Below are 24,006 nucleotides of genomic sequence, written 5' to 3'. Positions count from 1 at the left end.
CGGGAGAGACCTCTCTCCGCTTAGCCTCTACTTGTTTACATGCAGGAAGAGTGGAGGAGTGTCTCTCCAACCCATTGGATGTCCCTTGGGTGCCGGGACCGGGGCTTTAACCCCCTTTCCAGCAACCCCTCACATGACAGCACTCTGCACGTGAAAGACGCATGCTGTGGGTTGAACCATAGAAGCCTAATGAGTCTGTGTGAGAGCTGGGGTGAGAAAAGCAGCTTAGATCACGCTCCGGTTATCTAGCGCTGCGTAACAAAGCGCCCCATGGCCTCGTGCCAGAGAACAAGAAGCATTTTATTATGCTTATGGTTCTTTATGGCTGAGATTTAAAGGTGGCACATTAAGGAGACTTGTCTCTGCTCCACAGCGTCTGAGCCTCAGCTGGGAAGACCAGCATGTCTGAAGGGACCCAAGTAACTCCACTGGGGGTCATTTGGAGGCTTCTCCACACACACGTCTGGAGTCTGAGCTGGGGCTGGGGTGCCACGAAGACTGGGCTTAGTGGGGTCCTCACCAGACCTCACCAGAGCTTCTCCAAGCACGGTGGCTCCAGGTGCCCAGACCTGTGACTTGGAATCAGGGCTCAAAGAGTGTGTGTTCTGGTAAATGAGACCTTCTACACCCAGCCTTGGAGGCCCTTCCACCCCTTCTACCACCTTCCATCAGTCAGCGTGGCCACAGAGCTGCCACAAGCCCCAGGAAGAGAGGCCTCACCTTCTGGGGGAAGAACATCAAAGCATTTGAGGCCGCAGGTCCCACCTAAATGGAGAATCTCCCTCAGTATGGAAGACAAGGCAGGTGCACAGGTAGGAAAAAAATGAGAAAGTTTCGTGCCCAGAGAAGGCAAATGGAGATTTTTCTTTTACTTAAAAAAAAATTTTTTTTAATGTTTATTTATTTTTGAGAGAGAGAGAGAGAGAGACAGAGTGCAAGCAGGGGAGGGGCAGAGAGAGAGGGGGACACAGAATCCAAAGCAGGTGCCAGGCTCTGAGCTGTGAGCACAGAGCCCGATGTGGGCCCCAAGCTCACAAACTGCGAGATCATGACCTGAGCGGAAGTCAGGTGCTTAACTGACTGAGCCACCCAGGCACCCCTGGAGATAAAAAAAAAAAAAAAAAAAAAAAAATTAACCTCCGGGGCATCAACCATGAGTTCTGAGCTTCTCTGTTTCTTCCACTCCCGGGGAGAGAAGCGGGGGGGGGGGGGGGGGGTGGCTCCAGGTGAGTCAGGTGACAGAGCCACCTCTGGGGCTTCCCCCGGGGTCTGGGTACAGGTGCTTACCTTGACCTCTGAGCACAAGCTCAGACCTCCAAGCCCATCAACCTGACAACTGTAAGCATTTTCATTCAAGACTTCCTACAGAAGTCTGGTCCCTAGAGGTCAACATTTCCCATGAGTACTCCGATTCAGGGACACGATCCTCTTAGGGCCTCTCCCGGGGGCGGGGTTGAAAAGCAGACTCCATGCACTACCCCAGTCAGCTGGCTTTAGTTCTGATGCCCCTCCCCCGTCCCTGAGGATTGGACTTGGCTGGAGAAGGGCATCTGTGCTCAAAGTCCCACACCTGACCTATGGCCCTGGAGGAAGCTTATGTGTTTGACCTTGTATCTGAAGCACCATGGAGCTTTGCAGTTTCTACTCTGCATGCCTGTGGAGTGCATCATCGGCTGACTTCACCTCCGTGAACACCACTTCACACGCATTAGAGACAAATTTTATCATCTGTGCGGGATCAGGGCTGCTAAAGAACTAAAGAAGAAAACACTGAAGCTATTTTGGGTAGCGTCTTTTGTTTTGGTTTGGTTTGATTTGGGTTTTTTGACTCAAATAATTTTTCAGCTCCCTAAGATTTACCAGCTTCGTTTGGCTGTCTGGTCGGAGGCGTTTGCCATTGGAAAAGCATTTTACTGTTAGAAGGTTGGGTCCAGGAATGTCCTCATGAGAGCAGCATGACTTAGGATGGAGTCTTTGCTTATTACTCACCCGCGCAACTCGAATCTCTCAGGAGAGGCATCTGACTTGGGGCTGGAAAATATCCTAGGAAGACGATTCTGGGCTGTGCTCAAGCTGCTTTCAGGACTCAGGAGGCCCTTATCAGCTTCTGGAGCTTTAAATAAAGGCCCACTGGGCTTGAGGCTTGAAGTGTCATGAAGAAAGGCCTTCCACTGTTATCCTAGAGAGAGTTCATTTATATCTTCAGGGAGATCCAAGCTGAAAGAGGGGCGGGTGATGAAAATTTGAAGGTGAGTGGGGCGAAGGGAGGTAAGGGGAGGTGGAGTAGGGGCTGGGAGGAGACCCGCGGGTGAAGGGTGCCCGGATGGGAAGGCATCTTCTGGGAAAGGCCATCAGCATCAGATAAGATCTTCAGACCCCAGGGTCGATGAGATCCCCATCTTTGCTCCTCAAGCCTGGTTTCCACACAGCTGGAGGTGCAAATTATTTATTGATTGTATTTTTGGCTGCAGCACACAGCCCTGCAGGCACCTTTACAAGCCACAGACAACGAAGGCCTGGCCCTCAGGGTACGATTTACCACCTACAAAAAACCCCCAAGAGCACAGTGCGTTCATGCACACGCAAGAAAGCAGCAGGTTCCAAAAGTTAAAAGGAACTAGAAACTACTGGTTCACTAAATGGTGAACTTCTAGATGCTTTTCAGTGCCTGCAGAGAAATTGGTATTTCTGTCTTGAGCTGGGCTGTGAGTTCCCCAAGAGCAACACCTCTGTATTTCTGCATTGCTGGGACGGCCCTGAGCTGTGCCACACCCGGATGGCACAAGTTAGGGCCTCAGTAATGGTTGGGGGTGTGAGTAGAGCCACCTTGGGGGTGGTGGAGGATTCGCCCTGGTAAAGCAGCAGGAAGGCTGAGGAAAGCACGGGGTTTTCATGGACATGGTTTGTCCTGGAGACCGAGGGCTTCAGGGGGACCAGATGCTCTCATGGTCTTAGACTAGGGGCGGAAGATGGGGAAGCGCCCCGCCTGCCAAGGTGTGAGCCACGGCCATCTCGGCGCTGCCCTCACGTCAGTGGCTACATTTAGGTTCCTCAGAGTGAGGGCCCCGGGGAGCTTCGCAATCTCTGGATGGGCTCCCACCACCTGCCGCTCCCAAGGCGGCCTGGATTCCTCCTGAGTTTCTTTGTGTTTGGGTTTTGGCGTCTGCCGTTGACAAACGTGGAGCGCCCTAAGCTCTCCTGCTGCGGCTGCTCGTCTCTCTTTCTGGATGTTTCCAACTTGAAAGCTGGAGGGGATTTTTCTTTTAATCACTTCACATTAAAAAAAATATGAATTTAATAACTTCCCAGTTTAACATTTTATTTTCTAAGGCCTCTGAGTACCCCAGTCTGACAGAATGCCTAGAAAAATAAGGTACTTAATAGACCTCGGTTAATTGGCAGCCCATGAGCTTTCTGCTTTCAGACATTCTCATTGTTCTCCAGAGGGGACAGGACATTGCTCAGTTCCTCAGAGGACGAGGCCTTCTCCTCTCAGGAGACAACAATTCTGGAAAGGCAGGGGCCTGGTCTGATTCGCTTGTACCTTCTTGTCGTCTAGCTGAGCACCAGGCTCACTGAGGACACCAAGCTTGTTAAATAACAAGGTGCCACCGTCAGCCCTGTGTCACTGGCTCGGGTAGAGGCTGTCTCTGGAGGAGATTCGGATGACATCAGGAGGGCATTGGCAGCCATAAAGACCCTGGGGTGCTTGGCATGATACAAAGTACACAGGCTTGGGGTTCTGTGGAAGGTTGTTTCCATGGTGGCCATCAAAATCCTGGCCAGTCCTTAGACCTTGTTGACATGTGACTTTGTTTCTCCTCTCCTCCAAAGGTGGAGTCCAAGGCCCCTCCCCTGGGGCCTCGGATGGCCCCTCGTTCTGCTCTGACCAACAGAAGTTGAAGAAGTGAATGTGAAGTGTTTTCACATTCAAAGCTCGTGAGGCTTTAGTCTACCTTTGGTTTCCATTTTTGCTCTCTTGGAGCCCTGAGGTGCCACAGAAAGTCCCTCTATCCTGTTGGAGAAACCACATGAGGCAGAGAGATCCTGGAGAAGAGGGTCCATGAGAATGAGAGTCCATGAGAGAAGAGAGACCATTGAGAATGAAGGTCCTCGAGCAGAAAGGGCCAGGCTGAGGGCAGACCTATGAGTGAGGCCATCTTGGATCTCACTCATCACAAACCTGAAGCCACCTGCAGAAGCCATGCAGTGTCCTGGGGGATAGGGACAAGCATTCCAGCCGAGCCCCGCCTGTCTAGCCCAGGGACTGTGGGCAAACAAAACGGTTTTTGTTTTAAGCCACGAAGTTTGGGGCTAGGTTGTCATGCAACAATAGATAACGTATAAACTGACCTAAATTCTAATTTCAGTTCTGCACTTTCTAACTGTGTGACTGTGGGCATGTGGTTTTCAGCCTTTCCCCTCATACACAAAATGAAAATAATAATGCCTGCCCGGTAAAACAGCTAGCACATGTGCTCTGGAGCACCTTGCCACCAACACTGCCTCATCTGGACTTGCCCACAAGCCAGGTACAGGGTTGGTCCTGGGTGGCCACGAATGCACCACGACGTGTTGTTGCCATCCTCTTCCATCCCACAGGCTCCAGTGAGGCTGTTCCTTTTCTCTCTGCAGATGAGGAACCCAGAAACCCCGGAAGCTGGAGTTTGCAGTTAACAGAAGGTCAAGGCCAGGGTCAGAGTGCAAGGCGCCAGTCACGTTTGAGCTGAAGCTAAGAAGGGGCTTGAGCTCCTGGCAGGCAGCGGAGGCTCGGCCACAGGGCAGGTGTGCAGAACCGGCCCTCCCATTCCCCTCGGCGGGCTCAGTCTCTTGTCTTCAGAGCCCTGAGTCCCCTGCGACCGCTATCCTCGGGCTTGCGTGCTGCGTGGGCGTCTGTTGCCTCCCACCGAGCCAGCCCTGACCGCGCGTGTAAATGTATATAAACTCCAGACACACAGAGGGTGTTCAGCACATGGTCACGATGTATTAATAATGTTCGAATCTTTAAGGTAGAATCGCGGTTCTCTTTTTTTTAAGTCCTGGACGGAGGGAACATCCATCTACTTTTCTATCAAAATCTCTGTGCTGCCTTTTCTTTTTTTTTTTTTTTTTAAATGTTTATTTACTTTTAAGAGAGAGACAGAGTGCAAATGGAGGAGGGGCAGAAAGAGAGAGGGAGACACAGAATCTGAACCTCCAGGTTCTGGCTGTCAGCACAGAGCCCGACGCGGGGCTCGAACTCACTGACCATGAGATCGTGACCTGAGCTGAAGTAGGGCGCTTAACCGACTGAGCCGCCCAGGCGCCCCGTATGTTGCCTTTTCATGAGGTGTGATCCGCATTAACCCGGTCCTCTGAGTCCCAGGGCTGACAGTAAGCTCTTTCTAAACTTCACGTGGAGGCACGAGGGGTTTCTCTCTTGAGGCTGCAGCCCAGGGGAGCGAGGGGTGGGCGGGAGGGGTGTTGTGGCTGCCCCTGCTGTGGAATAAATCCCCTGCCCCCCGGGGCTCCGCGCTGAGGAAGGGGGAGCGAGGTCCATGTGTAAGTAGCTCTGGTTCCTGGTGCTTCCTGTGAATAGATCACCCAGAATAGGATTTTCCAGATTTGCAGGCTCAGATGAGATGCTTAATAGGTTGGCTGCAGAGCAAGAATTCTCAACCTCTGGAAAATAAGGAATCATAATCCTTGGATAATATTTTCCTAAGAGCAATAAATTGTGCATCCTCATTTGTGTGAAACCCTTAGCAGCGTGGCCTCGGGCAAATCACTGAACCTCTGAGCCTCGGCCTTCTTACCTGTGAAATCAGGGGGCAGTTTTCCCTGACTCGCGGAGTCGCTAGAGAATTAAGATCAAGGACACACCTAAAGCACTTGGCAGGTGGCTCACCACTGGCTGCTTCCATTTCTTCTGGGAGCACTGGGGTGGCCTGGCCTCTCTTCTTACTGCTTGTTCCGTTTTCTGAACCCAACATTCATGTATATCTTTTCCCTCCTTCAAAATTCAAGTCTGCTTTCATGTTCATCCATGGCCACTGGGTTCAGTGACCTGCCTTCCAGGCAGTGCCCCCTGAAGACTGTTTTCCCCTGCTGCCCGCCCTGGGGGGACTTGGACAGCCCCTCACATTTGGTGCATCTTGGCTTTGAAGTAGAGACCCAGACACCCCTCAGCAGGCACCTTCCTTTGGCTTCTCTCTGGGGGAGAAGATTAGCTTTGCAGAGTCATTAATTTCTTGCCAAAATCTTCTTTTTATGTGTTTCTGGCCAGGGTTAAGGGGAAAAAGGGGGGAATGCTCTGGAAAGGAACTCTTGTGTTCTGTATGAACATGAGCTCATTAGTTCTGTCCTTAATTCAAGTGAGATTTTCAGTAAAGACGTTAGATGAGACATCGAGGCTGGGTGAATCCTATCTCCCAGGTCTTCACCCCTTTCCCAGACCCTGTAGCACATCTGCCTATTGGCTCCACACCAGGTTCTGAACGTGTTTATGGTCTTTACTTTTCCCCCTGTATCATAAGGTGTTCTCAAGAAAGGCTTTTGGGAATCCATTTCTACTGAACCATAAACTATCATTACTGATGTTCCAATCATGGGTATGACAATAGGGGAATAAATCTTGAAGTCAGAAGAATAAATCTCTAAGTGTAGAATGTTGATCATCAGTGGCAAATTGATGTTGTTGGACTCAAGAGGGGCTGGGGTGAGGGTGACAGGTCTCACCACTAGAGCCTCTTCTCTTATCACACGCACTGACCACTGGCTCTACCTTCTGGGGAAGCCTGCTCCCGAACTCACCAGCAAACACTGAGAACCTGCACTGTGTTCAATGAGCTGAAATATGGTGGTGGTGGGGGGGGGGGTGAAGTCTGTGACCTTGCCGTGTTCCCTTAACCATGTTCCCACCTCTGGGAGCCCCCGTTCCTACCATGCGGTGCTTTCCATTGTCAGGTGCACAGGATGCTGTCCCACGTGCCTGCTTCTCCCTTTCATCTCCTCTCCCCCACGTGTCTGTCTCCACTACGAGCCGGAAACCTCTGCAGGGAGCTATGTCAGGGGCGGGGCTGAGGCAGAACCTGTACCTGTCGGGTCCGTGAGCCTGGCTGGGAAGGGCCTGTGTGTCTCTGTGAATGCCACCCAGCCCCAGCGATCTCTAGCGGGACTTGTGATGTAGGGTTGGCTGTTGGCAAGTTGAGGAGACCTATTGCAAATGAGCAGAATCATTAAGGTGTCAGTATCCCGTCTGCGACAGAGGTGAGCAAATGAGTGTTCCCTGTCTTTGCCGGTAATTTTTACAGGTTGACCAGTCGTACATTTTTTTCATGTCGATTTAAAGCGTGGTTCTGGGTGGGGATGATTCCATTAATGTTCCTGACTGTTTCACACCTGGATTTGAAAAAAGAAGTTAGAAGAAGACTTAATATCTGGAAAACATTCTGATGGTTCCATAAACTGTCAGAGCGGTTTTGCTCGTGGATGGGGAGTAGGGTGAGCAGACTTCTTGGGGTCCACTTCATACTCCTTGGCTTCCACTAGGAGGCAAAACTGGGATTACGTGGCAGTAATTTGGCAAAACACACCCTGTCGTTCTCACTTTCATGTTTAAAACGTGGCTTCTCGGTTGTGTAGTGACTAAGGCCCGGTTTGGGGGAGTTTCGTAGATTGTTGGGCTACCTGGGGTAGGAACCCATTCATCACTGAAAACATGGAGGAGATCATAGCTATTGGTTTGGGAGAGAACTTTGATAACATTTAACTTACAGTGTTTTCTGCCTTTGCTAAATGTTTGTTAAACAATACGAGCCCTGCGACACCTGAGGGGCTCAGTCAGTTAAGGGTTCCGCTCTTGGTTTTGGCTCAAATCGTGATCTCATGGTTCATGAATTCAAGCCCCACGTTTGGCTCTGTGCTGGTAGTGTGGAGCCTGCTTGGGATTCTCTGTCTTTGTCTCTGCCCCTCCCCTACTCTCTCTCTCTCAAAATAAATGAATAAACTTAAAAAAAAGGAAGACTATCGAGCCCTGCTATCTCAGAGGAAGCAATAATTTACAAAAGGGAGAATAATCTTGAAAAATTGCACGTGTAATTATAGTTCAGGATCTGAAATTTCCTGATCAAAACAAATCTGTATAATAGTCTAAAAATTACATGCATCTCCAGCTGTACCTAGTGTTCCATTGGTTCTCTCTCTCTTTTTTTGTTTGTTTGTTTATTATTTATTATTATTATTTATTTTGAGAGGAGAGCATGAGCAGGGGAGGGGCAGAGAGAGAAGGAGAGAGAGAGAGAGAGAGAGAGAATCCCAAGCAGGTTCTGCAGTGTAAGCACGTAGCCTGACATGGGGTTTGATCTCACAAACAATGAGATCATGACCTGAGCTGAAGTCATGAGTCAGATGCTTAACTGACTGAGCCCCCCAGGCGCCCCCCAGTGGCTCTCTCTTTTAAAAAACAAAATTTTTAAAAAATATTTATTTATTTTTGAGAGAGACAGAGCGTGAGCGGGGAAGGGGCAGAGAGAAAGGGAGACAGAATCCAGAACAGGCTCCAGGCTGTGAGCTGTCAGCACAGAGCCTGACGCGGGGCTCAAACTCATGAACCGTGAGATCATGACCTCAGCCGAAGTCAGGCGTTTAACCCACTGAGCCCCCCAGGCGCCCCCCAGTGGCCCTCTTAATGCAGATTCAGGACATCTGCCAAGTCCCCCAAATGAGGCAGGGGGCAGGTCTCCAGGGAGTTCAGAAGCACGTCCACCCAGTGCCACTCGGCCTCACCATTTTCTCCCTCTCTTTCCATCTACCTGTTCACCAGTCCACCTGGCTCTTTGCATTTCAAAGTCAGCTGCAAACATCAGCGCCCTTTCTCCCTCTGCGCACCGTCAGCTGGAGTTCAATGTCTGTTTACGACTGTCTGTAAGCTGTCAGGCTCGCTGCCCTGGGTGCTGATGTTGTATGAAGTTTTAAGAGAAGGCAGCTCATTTTGGTTTCACCACAGCCTCTCTCCTCAGGATTCAGATGTAAGTCCATGGGACGTTGGGCCAGAGACAAAGCAAAGGGAAAGAATCACCTTTTCTCTTCAGCAGCCAAGATACGGCTACTGGACGGGCTTGTCTTCTGTGCCTTCCTCCAGGAAGGATGAGTCCTTTCTCCTGAGGCTCCCTGAGCTCCCAGGAAACTAGACCCTGCCAGCTCCTTCCCCACCTGTCTTTAGGCCTGAGGATTCCCAGAAGCGAGGATTGCTCAAAGCAGAGGCAGAAAATTTAGTGGGGGTTGGAGTAAGAAGTGGCCTGTCACTTAGACGGAAGCCGCATTCATCACAATGACAACCAGACCTAAGATGCGCTGAACGCTCACCACGTGCCAAACCCTGGGCCCAGGGCCTGCAGCGTGTATCTGCGTAACCACCACCGTGTGCTAGCACATTCTGTTATTGTCTCCTTTGCACAGACAGGGCGAGTTGATGACTGTGAGCGTAACGGCTGTGATACAGAAACATACAAGCTGGCTAGGGGAAAGATCAGGAAAGATTTTGCTGGCGGAGATTATCCATGAGAAAGGGTATTTTAACATGTAGGTTTTATTGTTATCTGGGAATGGTCAGGCCACGGATAAGGAGACGATTGTCACCAACAAGATAGTTCATTATGCTCATAGTCCCCAAGAGGCTTGCTGTGCTACTGAGGGCCACACAGGGAAACACCGGGGGGCGGCCGGGAGGCAGAGTGGGTGAAGGAATCACAGACAGGAGACTTTATTGCGGTTTCTGTGGGAACGAATGGGTGAGGTAGGGCAAGCAGGCTTAGGATTGGCCAGTTTAAGTAATTCCAGTGGGAAAGAAAGGGGAACACTTTTGCACTGCTGGTGGGAATGCAAACTGGTGCAGCCACTCTGGAAAACGGTATGGAGGTTCCTCCAAAAACTAAAAATAGAGCTACCCTATGACCCAGCAATTGCACTACTAGGTATTTATCCAAAGGATACAAAAATGCTGATTCAAAGGGGCACATGCGCCCCAATGTTTATAGCAGTGCTATCAACAATAGCCAAATTATGGAAAGAGCCGATGTCCATCGACTGATGAATGGATAAAGAAGATGTGGTATATATATGTGTGTGTGTATACACAAACACACACACACACATATACACATACACACACACACAATGGGATACAACTTGGCGATCAAAAAGAATGAAATCTTGCCATTTGCAAGAACATGGATGGAAGTAGACTGTATGATGCTAAGTGAAATAAGTCAGAGAAAGACAAATATCATATGATTTCACTCATATGTGGAATTTAAGAAAGTAAACAGATGAACATAATTGAAGGGAAAGAAAATTAAAAACAGAGAGGGAGGCAAACCATAAGAGACTCTTAAATATAGAGAACAAACTGAGGGTTGATGGGGGTGGGGAGTGGGGGGATGAGCTAAATGGGTGATGGGCACTGAGGCGGGCACTTGGGCTGAGCACTGGGTATTGTATGTAAGTGATGAATCACTGGGTTCTACTCCTGAAACCAATACTGCATGGTGTGTTAACTGGCTTGAATTAAAAAAAAAAATAAAGTTAATAAAAAGAAAAGTAAAATAAATAACTCCATAACTCCAGTGGGCTCTGGAGTGTCAGAGCTCTCCCTAGCTGTCTGATACCTGGCCCTGGGGTGATTAGAACAGGGGTACAGTGGCCCTGGAGGTGAGACCTGCCAGAGGACGTGAGGTGAGGGTACGTTCTGGACTGGTTAGTTTGCATATGACAGGTGCATTCACAGGCGAGGTGCAGGAATAGACTGTTTCTAGGAATAGGCTGGGAGGAGCAGACTGGGGGGTTGGTACCGTGGGGGTGGGGGTGGGGGGCACCTATCAGGTGAACGTGAGTGTCTTACCCCAGTGATGTAAACCTCAGCACCCGCGAGGGGACTCAGGGCGTCCCGTGTGAACTGTCAATCGGCATATTCCCAGCTATTTGGGGAATCCAGACTTGGAGGCCTTGAACAAACGCCAACCTCATGGGACCCAAGTGAGACTGTGAAACTCCCTCGTACATTCCCCACAGAGCGGCCCCTGGCCGCTACTCCAGCCTCTGCCCCACTCACTGCTGCTCTGGCGGAGGGGTGCCGTGTGATGGGAGAAGCTCGTGTGGTCCCCCCGAGTTAGGGCCCCGCCCCGCAGCCCTGCATCCCAGCAGCAAGCCACCTGCTGATCCCTGGCTTCTGACACCTTCCTGCTCTCTCCACTGAATGTCAAGGTTTAGGGACAGATGGGGCCAGTTCCCATGCCAGTGATTCCTTTCAACTTAGTGTGTGTGCATGTTTGGGCATGAGGTGGGGGGCGGATCTAGAGCCTAATCAGAAATTATGACTTTTTCTTTCTAGGGAGACACAGCAGAGCTGACGACGAGGCCAACAACACGAGGGGAGAGCATGGCTGGGAGGCGGCCCTGAGCCCAAGCGCGGTTCCCATCAAGTCACAGCCTCCCAAGCTGCGAGGGCTATGCTTACGGCTTGCCACTTGGGCCCCAAATGCTGTCTAGTTGCCTTTCTGTCACCTGACTTTGAGTCACTTTTCTGTTCTTTATCAGCCTTCTCCAGAGTACTGAATGGGCAGATAAAAGAGGGAATGTAAATTGCTCAATCATGGTATTTTAATTGAGAGGTTTAGGGGAAATATCTAGGTTATTTATGAAGGTCGATCTTCTGTGTCGTTCACCCCCTCAGAATCGTGAAAGTTTTGCTGGGCTGGGTGATTACAGAACTGAAGAATGATGAGGGCAGAAAGATACCTGGAGCCCAGCGAACCCAGCTCCTGCATTTGAAAAAGATTTAGGGATCCTCTTGCCACGTTGCATGGCATCCGTCTGTTCCTTGTGCTAGACTGGGGTCCACCTGATCACATGTGACGCCTGTTTCCTCCGAGCCTGGCACTGTGCCTGGCACATGGAAGGTATTAAAAAAGTGTTTGTTGAATGAATGAGTGAATGATCGGCCAAGCTCACACAGCTAATCTGCGGCAAAGCTCAAAGCAGAGGTCAGCTCAGTTCGTTCCAGACACAGCGTTCCATCCCTTACGCACATGGCCTCAGTGATATTTCATTTGATTAAACTTTGAAATTGCTCTGGGGTTAAGGTTTATGGGACCCTATCTCCTACCAGAGGAGCAGAGGTGGTCTTTACGGTCGGGTTTGTGAAACGCCATGAGCTACTCACACCTTCAGAACAGCTTTGCCCTAATGGAAAGACCTGGGTTTGAGGCTGGCCTGTGCCGTTTCCCAGTAGGTCGCCTTGGGGCAAATCACTTAATCTTGACGAGGCTCAATTTTTGGTCCTGTAAAATGGAAGAGTGGTTCTGGCCGTGCCAATCTCACAAGGTCGCCGTGAAGTCCAAGCACGGCCATCAATACGACAGTCTTTTGTAAGCAGCCGCGCCTGGTCTGCAACGAAGGGTTAGAGTGGCCAGGTACAGGGAGGGGAGCCCAGGACTGAGCTGCCCCCAGCTTCCTTGAAAAGCTCTCTGGTGCGCAGGTGATAGTTGTGTCGGGCGGTCACCCGGATGTATGTGTATGTGTATTACTTGGGGGAAGTGGAGGGACTGGGAACCCCCAGGTAGCTGGAGAGGTCAGAAAAGGTGAGAGAGAAGGGAAGCTTGCCAGGGTGAGGTTTCCCCGGGTCAATGGAGCACGGGGAGTGGGGGGAGGTGCAACGGGCCAAGCTGGCCCCTCTCATGATGTTGGAGAAGGGAGGGAGCAGGAGAGCCAGGGCCAGTCCTCAAGGCTCCTATATTCCCCTCGTCCTTTGCAGGTAACGGGGCACAAGCCTGTTATCGAAAGCTGGTAAAATACTGCTCATAGGCAAAGAATGAGTGTATCTAGTAAAAAATTAAAAACGGGAGTAGGTTTTGGTGACTTAAAAAATTCTATCCAATGTTAAAATAATAGACCAATTTGGTCAATGAGTTAGGAAAAAAAAAAAAAAAAAGGGAATTAGGCAAGCCTGCTGTTTGAATTCAAACAGACCAAACAATGGATCACTGTCTGAACACTGAACTTTTTAACTCGTTCCTTTGTTGGGTTGTTGGCTTGGCGTGGGCCTGAGTGAGGAGAGCTGCTCAGAAATCTCACAGAGCCGTCAACAGCAGAACGGTGGGGGCAGATCCTTCAGATAGCTGAGCACGGTGCCTTTGAAAGCGAGGGGGTGGGTGCAGGGAGTGCAGACGGGGGTGGGGTGGGGGGAGGGGCAGGAGCATCCTCCCCTTTTAGGGGCTCAGCCCCATCGCTGGTCCTGGCAGGCTGCAGATGTAGGGGAGAAACACCGACTTGTACATTCCGTAGCCATCAACAGGTGATTATCTGAAGTTGGCCATCCCTCAGAGTCAGAGGGTGGGGGAAATTCATTTTAATAAGCTTTCAATGCATTTATTCAGAAAGAGAAGAGAGGTTCACAGCAGAAATGCTCTAATTAAGGCCTCCGCCAATCTGGGTGGGATGAAAGGAAATCTTTAAACCAACAATTGTATATACACACAGTAGTTTTGGTTTTGTTTTTTTTTTTACCTTTCCGTTGTGAATTTATAGTAATAAATTTCATATTGTTTTGGTAGATGTTTCCCCAACTAGAACCAATATAAAACCTGGCTCTAATAGGAGAGGGTCAATGTCTCCTTGGCAAAAGCATAAAAATACTGAGTTATTGACTATTTTAAGAGAAATAAGGCTTTATTTTCTACACATTTTTCATGTATGTACTAAATCCTTACTTGAATTTAATAATATTACAACAAGATGAGGAAAGAACTTTTATAATCTCAAAAGTGCCAACTGAACAGATTCTCAGAGATCTTCGTAATTAGCACCTCGCCCCTCAACAACATTAAAACTGTTTGTGTATGTCCCTAAAAATAGATAATTGGCTTTCACCTCTGTTAACACTGTTGATCTGTTTTATTTATTTTTTATTTATTTTTATTTATTTTTATTTATTTTTAATGTGTATTTATTTTTGGGAGAGAGACAGAGGATGAGCTGAGGAGGCGCAGAGAGAGAAGGAGACACAGAATCTGAAGCAGGCTCCAGGCTCCGAGCTGTCAGCACAGAGTCCAATGCGGGGCTCGAACTCACGGACCAAACTGGGAGATCATGACCTGAGCTGAAGTCGGATGCTTAACTGACTGAGCCACCCAGGCGCCCCACTGTTGATCTGTTTTATAATCAGCACAAAGGAAATTCAGCCTAATGTGTTGGACTGCTGCTAAATGAGTGGCTGTAGTTAATTACGTGTAGGTCTTCCTTTTACAAGTAAGCTTTTTGTGTTTAGTTTTGGCTAAAAATATGTTTTCTGCAAAATTTAAGTCATATGAGAGAGTAATTATAGAAATATATACATGAGAACATTAAGGAGGCAGACAACGGTGACCTCCTCCCTTCCTTACCTGTCCTTTATTTAGCACCCAGTCACTGAGAAGGGAGGGATTCTTCTGTCCCTCGCCACTGTCCATGTCCCTCTTTTCTATCAATAACACCCAGGTTTACTTTGGCGACTGCTGACCATGTCATTAACGTGGCTCAGTTAACTCACTTGAGAAATTAGCCAATTTTTACTTTCTGTCTAGAACGATGTCCATGTGGGAGAGTGGGCTACCATGCCCTCAACGTGCCTTGTTTTCTCTGATATGAATATATTTATAAGGACTTATTCCAGCAGATTATTGGGTATGTTTGCCACATTGATTTTAGGGAGGGGGCCTATTATGTAGTAGGGATATGGTCTGGAAATGGGTCTGTTTCCCCTGAGAGTGGGAAAGGAGATTCAGTTAGAGATCTGAGAGGGTGGGGTTAAACCAAACCCCTGAGGTGACCCTTTCCTCTTTGCCCTACTCCTCCTCTCAGGCCCTTAGGAGGACATCCAGTTCCTTAAAGCACCAGGGCTCCAAGCCTGGTCTCGTTTGTTGCCCTGCCAGGCTTATGTGTGGACCATGTTAGCACCCTATGACCTGAGGATTCCATGTAACGATTTTATCTATACATGCGGATGTGTAAATATCAACATTTTAAATAGTCTGATAAAGTCTTTGTAGCTACTCAAAACAAAAACAAAAACAAAACCCATGGGGTTCTCGGCTCAAGACTGGGTTTTGATTGGATTAAGCTTGTCCGTATATGTGGCAAATTTTATTTCCCAGAGATGGCTGTTCTTCTAGATGTTCTGGAACCTTGCCATCCTTCCATCAAGAGGTTGTACCCTTCTCTTAAACCTGGGAGGGTTTTTGTGTTTCAACCAGTGGAGGGTGAAGTGACACTATGTGATTTCTGAGGCTGGGCCATAGAAAGGGAAAATACATATTATTTTCCTGGGACATTGATGCGTAAGCAGTCAGACAGTCCTGAGACCTCCATGATGTGGGGAAGCCCAACTGGCCCAGGAGAGAGGCTCCAAGACCACGTGAAGAGAGATGCATGCCCAGCTAACTCCCAGAACCCCTGCCCCCTCCTCTCACTGTTCTAGCTTCTAGCACATCCAACTACAAGTCCACCAGCGACCCCAAGCCAGAGTCACCCAGCTGTGCTTACCCAAATTCCTAACCCACTGAAATCATGAGAATAGTGAGATAATTGTTTTAGTTCCCAAAGCTTGGAGTGATTTGTTCTATAACAATAGATAACCAGAACAGTATATCTCGTCTCTTTGGTCATAGTGAATGTTGTGGGATGGACATGTGACCCAGTCCAGTGTAATCAGTGTAAGCGTTAAGCTGTTTGCTAGCAATGATGGAACACAGACGTTTTCTTCTCCTCTGGGCTGGCGGGTATGAGCACACAGGCTCGGTCAGATGGTATAGCCCTCTGATGATAGCAAGGAGAGACGGGCCGAGCGTGAGACCAACACACAAAACAAGCAGACAGCTCATAATGACATCACTGGGCCCTGAAGCCAGCTGCACCTGAAGCTGGAAATCATCCCTAGAAATCGTCTACAGTAACAAATTTCAGAATTGCAAGTTACTATACAGCTTACAGAATTAGGGGCGCCTGGGTGGCTCAGTCAGTTAAGCATCTGACTCTTGATTTCAGCTCAGGTCACGATCTCATGGATCATGGGATAGAGCCCCACACTGTCAGCACAGAGCCCACTTGAGATTCTCTTTCCCTCTCTCTCTGCCTCTCCCCCAATCGCTCTTTCTCAAAATAAATAAATAGACTTAAAAAAACTCAGATTACAGAATGAGATCCCTGTGTGAGACCTGAATCTTTCCTGTTTTATTCCTGATCCATGATCAGTCAGACGTTAAAAACCCTCCAATGGCAGAGAGATCACCACCCCTGGAGCCTCCATTCCACCAGCAAGCAGCTTTACCTGTTGAGCCGAGTCTGTCTCGTGTAACAGTTTTCACGAGGCAAACCAGAGCATCTAAGAATGCTGTTACATTAGAAGAGTAAGCAAGGCTCAGTAAGTTCCGTTTTCAATTTTTATTTTTCTAGTTTTATTGAGATATAATTGACATACATCACTGTATAAGCTTCCAGTGTGCAGCATAATGGTTGGACTTACACATATTGTGAAATGATGATCACAATGAGCTTAGTGAACATCCATCATCTCACATAAGAAGAAAAAGAAAAAAAAAGTTTTTCCTTGTGATGAGAACTCTCGGGAGTCACTCTCTCAAAACTCCCATACATCATCACACAACACTATTAGCTGTGGTCATCTTGTTGTAATTGACATCCCTAGTGCTTATTTGTATTACAACTGGTGCTTTGTATCTTTTGACATCTTTCTCCATTCCCCCTCTCTGCACCCAGCAACATCCTTAGGAAAGGATTTTATGATATTCCAATTGCCAGGATGAAGAGATGTGGGCAGGAAGGATGCTTTAATGGTCAGCTGGATTGCCGACTGGTTGAACATGTTCTACCTAAAGAGCCCTGATTCACTGATCAAACTAAATCAGCATCGGATAGGAGTTGCTGCTAGTCCCTGGTCTCCTTCTCTGGGTTTATATGAAACCAGGAACTTGGACAGGCCACTGAGATTGTGACAAACAAGCCCACGAGGGGCATGAAGCTGGGAGGGACAGCTCCATACCCTGGATGAGAAATCATTATCCTGAAGTATATTGATATTCTAAACAATCACTGAATACAAGAAGATACATTTTAAAAGAGATAAACACAACATCCTGCCCTTTAGTCTTCTCAAAATCAGCTGTGTGAATCCAAGAGACATGAAAGTGATTGAGTCCGGAGGTTGCACGTGGAAAGAGAGAGAAGTTTTACTTGTGAAAGAGACTTGATGCAAGACAAAGCGTTGTACACCTATGGAAAAAGTTTGTGTGATCTTAGGTTGCATCAGCAGAAGCACAGCTTCCAAAATCAGGCTGGTAATCCTCTTTCCTATGCTTGTCAGACTTGTCCTAGAATACAATGCTCGCTTTGTGGGCGCCATGTGTATGACAGACCAGTGCCTATACAGAAGCAACCGGGGAATGGTGACAAAGCTTGAAACCTTATCGTAAGAGAGATCGTTAAAGAGTGTGGATGTTTGCCTGGAAAAGACTCTATACCTTATCGGGGCTTCTGGAAAGTTGGATAAAATCACCATTTTATTCTAATAGACAAAGCACCCTGAGGACAGAATCACAACCGCCTGCCAAGTGAGAACTTTAAAGCTCAAGCTTTTAAAATGGATCTGCTGGAATCTGTAGTTCTTAATCTGCCTTCATCGGCAGGGTTGGGAAGTCTCTTGAGCGGCTGAAGGAAAAGCCAGAACCATTCCCCAGAAAAATCACAGCAACTTAATAATTTGCAAAATTTTCAGGTTTCTGGATCCATCTGAGGTCTGCACATCCCGTGCTGAGAATCCCTGATGGGAATAATGGGAGGCCAAATGGATTAATCTTGCACGTGTCATATTGTCGGAAAGCACACAGCCCTCATTATATGAGGTCATCGTATCGCATTCCTTGGAATATCTATTCATTTCCTTCTGCCTGTTTTCTCTGTTCCACAGAAGCAAATGTCATAAAGCCATTGCCTGAAATTGCTAAGAGTGAAGGGGGCTTCTTCGGTGGTTTTTATTTCACTTTCTCACCTTCAGAGAGCCAAAGGCCATTTAAATCCTTTTCTCTTCCCGTCAATTCCCCTTCATCTATTCCTTAATACTTTTTTCACTTCCTTCTAGTTTCTCCTCTCCCACCTCTCCTTCCTCAATAAGCAAAAAAATAAAAAAATAAAAAAAATAAGGGTGGTAAAGGTGTTCACAGATGAGGGGCATGATCAGAGGAAGCTGGGACCAGCCAGGGGCTCTTTATGTTTCTTCCCTGACCTTTGACCCCTCCTGCCCCTGTCCACCTTCCCTCTGCCCTCCACTAGTCCCCACCTTTCCTCTAGAATTCCAAAGATCCCGAGACGCTCAAATAGAAGCTTCCATGCAATAGCCGCACGACTTCATCACACAAGAGATTTGGGGGTGTTGAGATGGTGATTACTCATGGTGGTCCTTTTATGATAAAATTCTGAGCTTTGATAAAATACGCCATGATTTCAACGAAGATTATCCACTACTTTGAATTGTAACTCGGTTTAATTAATTGTCTGCCTTGACTGTATACAAACTGATTAAAGATTTCTGAGAGGCCACGACCTCATGCTACATGACTTCTGTGCCTTTCACAGGAAATTGTAACACAGCTGATTTTACGGTCTCTGCTTTGTGTAAACTGTTGGCATGCGCTTCTCATATAATAAGTGATAATACCAGGCACAGATGCAAAGGAAATGAAACCAGGGGCGCAAAGAAATAGTTGTACCATCATGTTCAGTGGAACATTATTCACAATAAGACTTGGAAATGACCTAAGTGTCTGTCGACAGATGAGTGAATGAAGAAGTATACTGTGTGTGTGTATAGATATAGATATGGATATAGATATAAATATAGACAATGGAAGAGTATTAAGCCACCAAAAAGAAGAAAATCATGCCACTTGTGACAACATGGATGCCATGCTGTATGACATCACTTTTGTTTTAATGTTTATTTATTATTGAGCGATAGACACAGCGTGTGAGCAGGGGAGGGGCAGAGAAAGAGGGAGACAGAGAACCCGAAGCAGGCTCCAGGCTCTGAGCTGTCAGCACAGCGCCCAACGTGGGGCTTGACCTCACAGACCGCGAGATCATGACCTGAGCCTAAGTCAGACACTTAACCGACTAAGCCACCCAGGCGCCCCTGTATGACATCATTTTTACGTGGAATCTGAACAAGTTGAATTCACAGAAACGGAGAGGAGGGCAGTAGTTTCCAGGAGCTGGGAGGTGGGGAAATGAGATGTTGGTCAAAGAGTACAAAGTTCCATTTGTGAGAGGAATAAGTTCTGGGTCTCTAACGTACACCACGGTAACTATAGTTAATAATACTGTTAATAATACAGTTAATACCAGCTGAAAGTTGTCTTCCGTGTTCTCAATATACAAAAGAAATGGTGATTATGTGAAGTGATGTCCGTGGGGCTAATATTATAGTGGGAATCATTTTACAACATGTAAGTGTGTCAACCAACAGGTTGTATGCCTTGAACTGACACTGTTGTGTGTCAATTACATATCAATAAATCCGGAACAAAAAGAAAAGATGACACCAGATGATCAGCCCCTGGATAACTGAGGGTTACCCGATTATCTTAGCAAATAGGATCACAGGCTGTGGAGTCAACTGCCAGGCTGAGGCTGAACTGTGTCACCAGCTACCACGTGAGTGACCCTGGCAAGTTCTGGGGCCTCTCCAGGTCTCAGTTTTCCCACACATAAAATGGAAATCATAACATATGATGATAGAATATAAAGTGAGGGTTAGATGAGATAATTTACGTTAAACACTTAGCCCAGTGCCTGGCCCGTACTCAAACAATGTTAGTTATTGTTATTTTAGTAAATGAGGTCTTTGCATACATTTTGGGAGTCTCGAGAGTTTTTAGCAGGAAGCAAAATTTAGACCCAATTCTGTTTGAGAGGTCCGCCCTTCTGTCATTTTCTGATACGACGCAGAAGAAGGAATTCAAGTTCTATGCGAGAAGTAAAACCTCATGGAGATGCTCCAAAAATCTGATTTTCATGAATATCTTACAAAAAGAGAATTGAAATAACCGCCCGAGTTTACTAGTGTATTTACGGCCGACTTCTGGATTTTCTTCGTGTTCTGTTGACTAGATGAATATGTTCCAATTTGTATGGTTGTTTTAAATACTGTTCAGCCCTGATTTCATTTATTAATATCAGGTGCAACTAAGCTGCCTTAAGCAAATAAAGTGCTCGTTCCTTCCAGCCTCCCGTATTAAGCTTTCTACATCCCGTATTCCAGGTTCATTTTCTTGCTGACACAGCATACCTGGTTCTTCTGCCGGGTAAGAAGCCCAGGGAAGGGAGGTCAGTGGAGAGCAGTGGGCGCGCAGTGGCTGTGCTCCATGGGACCCAGGGCTTGATCTGATGCAAATGCATGCTGTGTGCAGAAGCTTCCATGTGTGCAGCAGAGAATCCAAGAAGTCTTTTGCAAGAGGGGGAACCTGTAAAAACCTCACTTGTCTGAGAAAGGAGAAAGCTCTAGCGAGGGTTGGGGTGGGGAACGTGCTTTCTCTCTGCGTCTGTAACCTGTAGAAACACCGCTGGCCTCTAGGATGGGCTCCGAAGGGGCCCCGTCTGGCCTGTGGCAACACTGGCTCCACTGGAAATAAAACCCACATGGAGAAACGTACAGAGGAAACTATTCGGGAGAGGGGACTGGGTGTGTTTCAGACGTTAAGTCTGCACAGAAAAATCTCTAGGCTTTTTTTTTTTTTTAAAGAAAACAAGCCCCTGGAAACGAACTTTCTGAGACATCATTTATGCAGGAAACCTTCCCAGAAGGGAAAAAAAGAAACAGAGTTTGGTAGCAATTCCAATTATAATACCCTCGCTCCCCATACCAGGGACAAAACTGGAGACAGTAGTTCAAAAATGGAAAAGTTCACTGCAGCTCAGATGGAGGCAATGGTGTGCTGAGCAGAAAGCTTCATGCTAAGTGATGCGGGCTTTTTTTCAAAATGTGTATGTATTTATTTTGAGAGACAGAGAGTGTGAGCGGGGTAAGGGAAGAGAGGGAGGGAGACAGAGAGAATCCCAAGCAGGCTCCAAGCTGTTAGCACAGAGCCCCGTGTGGGGCTCAAACCCACGGACCGTGAGATCATCACCTGAGCTGAAATCAAGAGTCGGACGCTTAACGGACTGAGCCCCCCAAACGCCCCAGCATCTGCTGAGTGTCAGAGTGAAGGAAGAATAAAATCAGAAAGAGGCACACTAGGCCCCCGGATGCTGGAGCAGCACGGGGGGCCTTCCAGTGTCCCTGCTGTTCCCTCCACCGCTCACCAGCATGGTGAGACGCACAGGGGCCCACAGGCTGCGTCTGTACCTGGGATGTTTCGCCGGGCTCTCGGTGAGGTTCTTAACTCCTCTGTGCTGATGCTTTCTTATTTATCAGATGAAGGTTCAAACGGTACCCTCTTTATAGAGGTGCTGTGAGAATCACCTGAATTTAATAGAGTATTTCCAACCTTATTTTCACCATGGGATATTTTTCCTTCCTAACTGCTCCCCTTGTGAAAATTTGATCTCACAGCTGTGCTATCTGGATATGTGTACGTGTGTGTGGATGCACCATATACACGCAGGCGTGGCTCCTTTCACCGTGGCCTGGCCCCCGCCCAGCGCCCAGGGCATCAGTCGTCTTCAGGACTCACTGCAGGGAAGACTGCAGGGGGCTCCTGGATATATTTTTACCCCAAAGTGATGCCCACCAAGAAGAACTCAGTGAGCAGAGCAAGTCTCAGGGTCTGGTCAGTGTGAAGGGAAGAGGAACAAGCAGGTGTGTGTGGCCAGCAACTGTCTGGCCTCGGGGGCCGTTCAAATGGACTGTGGTGCTATCTTGACTCGTGCAGTTCTGGGCCTGGTGGCCGCGGTGCTGTGACTCATGCTAAGGCGTGTGGCTGTCCTTTCCTCGGTCACCATCCACCTGTGGAGGCCAGGCTGGCACCACCACCTGCCTGTGGACACCGTGTGGGAGGCTAGACGCCCCCTCCAGGGCAGATCTTCAAGGCTCATCTTCCCTGCGCCGTTTCCTCGGCGTCCTGGCTTTCTCTTCTTGCTCCAAAGCCAAGCAGCTGAGCTCCCCGTGGTCGTAAGGCCAAGCTTCCAGAACTGGTGATGATGTGCACGTCTCAATACTGCGAGCACCCCGACACGTTGGGACACTTGGACAGAGTAACCATTATTGTAACACACGCCAGAACACGTTCAAAGAAGAAGGGGTCAATCAACTTTGTCAAAACTGACAGAGGAGGTGTGTGTGTGTGTGTGTGTGTGTGTGTGTGTGTTGTGTGTGTATGTGTATATGTATGAGCGTTGTGTGTGTGCATGTGTGTGGTGTGTATATATGTGTATAAGTGTGTGTCATGTGGTGTGTGTGCGTGTGTGTGTGTAAAGTCACACGTTCAAAATGTGCTCACCTTCCCCAGGCTGTGCCGGCACGGCTGCCTCTGAATGTTAGGAGGAGCCTGTGTCCGTCACTGTTGCCTGGGAGGGGGGAGGGGGGAGGGGGGAGGGGGAGCGGTGTTGGGGGGGGAGGTGCAGAAGCTTGTTAAAGGCATTTCCTGGGCTCCCCCTCCCTGCTTCTCCAGAATCTCCGACGTGAGACCCGGAAATCTAAGTTCAATGAATCCTGAGGGAATCCTTTTGCAAAATGAAGTCTAGACCCATGGGCTCTAAGATGCCCAAATAGTTCACTGAGTGAGAGCATTAAATCAAATTGTTTGATATGTCACCCAGAGAAACAATTCACTTGTTCATTGATCCAGTAAACACTTCAGGACCTACATATGTCCTTGTGCACCTTTTGCGAGGTCCCGTTAAAGATCCCGTACCTTTGATGCGCTTCAAGGTTCAGAGGCCAGACAAGAACATTGTCAACCGAGTGACAGCCACTGGAACCTCCAGGGGAGGCGTCTACTCTGCCAGGAGCAGGGGTCACAGATGTCAACCCCCTCTGTGGTTCGGGGTGGCTGAGAAAGGCACAGCTCACGCAGGACCTGGATGGACGATGCTGAGACATTGCAGACCCAACCTCAGCCGACGTGGGTCCGTGGTCTGTGCACACGTGCTCGTGCTGAGGACCCAACACCTCCCCTGTGGGTCTGTCTGAAATACAGAAAACCGGGGCGTGCCTGGGGCCGCTGGCGCTCACACCCGTGCAGGACGAAAGAACGCACAGTGGGTCTGCACCTGGGGAAGATGCTCCCCAACAAAGAGGTCTGCCTCGCACAGGATGTGGGGGCTTGCTCACCGACCACCTTCACCAACAAAAAAGGCTGTGGGGGCTCCCTCACCGACCACCTTTACCAACAAAAATTAAGTATGGAAAGTGGTAGTGCATGACCCAGCGGTGAGACTGAGCCTTAAGAGATTTCCAGAATCCCTCATAGCATCTTGAAGGCTAGTGGGTGGAGTCTGGGATGGGTAGAAGCTCAAAGGACAGAGCCTGGGACCACAGAACCTGGGCATTAACTGGTTCAGCCGGGTGAGTGCGGGCAGAGGGAACAGCCATGCAGGAACAGGACAGGAGGGGCTTGGGGCTCCAGTAGGAGTTGGGCGACAAGGTGAGGGCTGTTTGGACACTACTATGAATTAAATTTTGTCCCCCCAAGAGATACACTGAGGTCCTAATCCCCTGTACCTGTGAAGTGACCTGATTTGCAGAAGCGATTACGTTAAGACGAGATCATTAGCAAGGGCTCTCATCCAACGTGACTGATGTCCTTATAAGAAGAGAAGAGACACAGAGACAGACATGCACAGAAGGAAGACCGTGAGGACACACAGGGGTGAATACAATATGATGACCGGTTGCAGCAATGTGTCTACAAGCCAAGGCCACCAAAGATTGCTGGTAACACTAGAGGCCAAGAGAGAGGCACGGGACAGATTCTCCCCTGGAGA

At 48.4% G+C, this 24,006-nt stretch overlaps 1 long non-coding RNA gene across 3 annotated transcripts in view; it reads left to right on the top strand.

Annotated features, from left to right (window-relative positions):
- LOC102901343 overlaps nucleotides 1-14,054 on the top strand; it is a 181,900-nt gene extending 167,846 nt beyond the window's left edge. For 2 of the 3 annotated variants that reach the window (XR_006598462.1, XR_002742542.2), the window contains one exon: nucleotides 11,369-11,959. This is a non-coding gene — a long non-coding RNA (uncharacterized LOC102901343). Of the gene's footprint in view, nucleotides 1-11,368; nucleotides 11,960-13,998 lie in introns of those variants that run through there. The other variant, XR_002742543.2, reaches the window with a different exon arrangement.
- Nucleotides 14,055-24,006: the final 9,952 nt, after the last annotated feature.

Source organism: Felis catus, chromosome B2 (assembly GCF_018350175.1).
Source record: "Felis catus isolate Fca126 chromosome B2, F.catus_Fca126_mat1.0, whole genome shotgun sequence".
In the NCBI taxonomy this organism is placed as follows: Eukaryota; Metazoa; Chordata; class Mammalia; order Carnivora; family Felidae; genus Felis; species Felis catus.
This window is presented reverse-complemented; position numbering and strand designations above follow the sequence as displayed.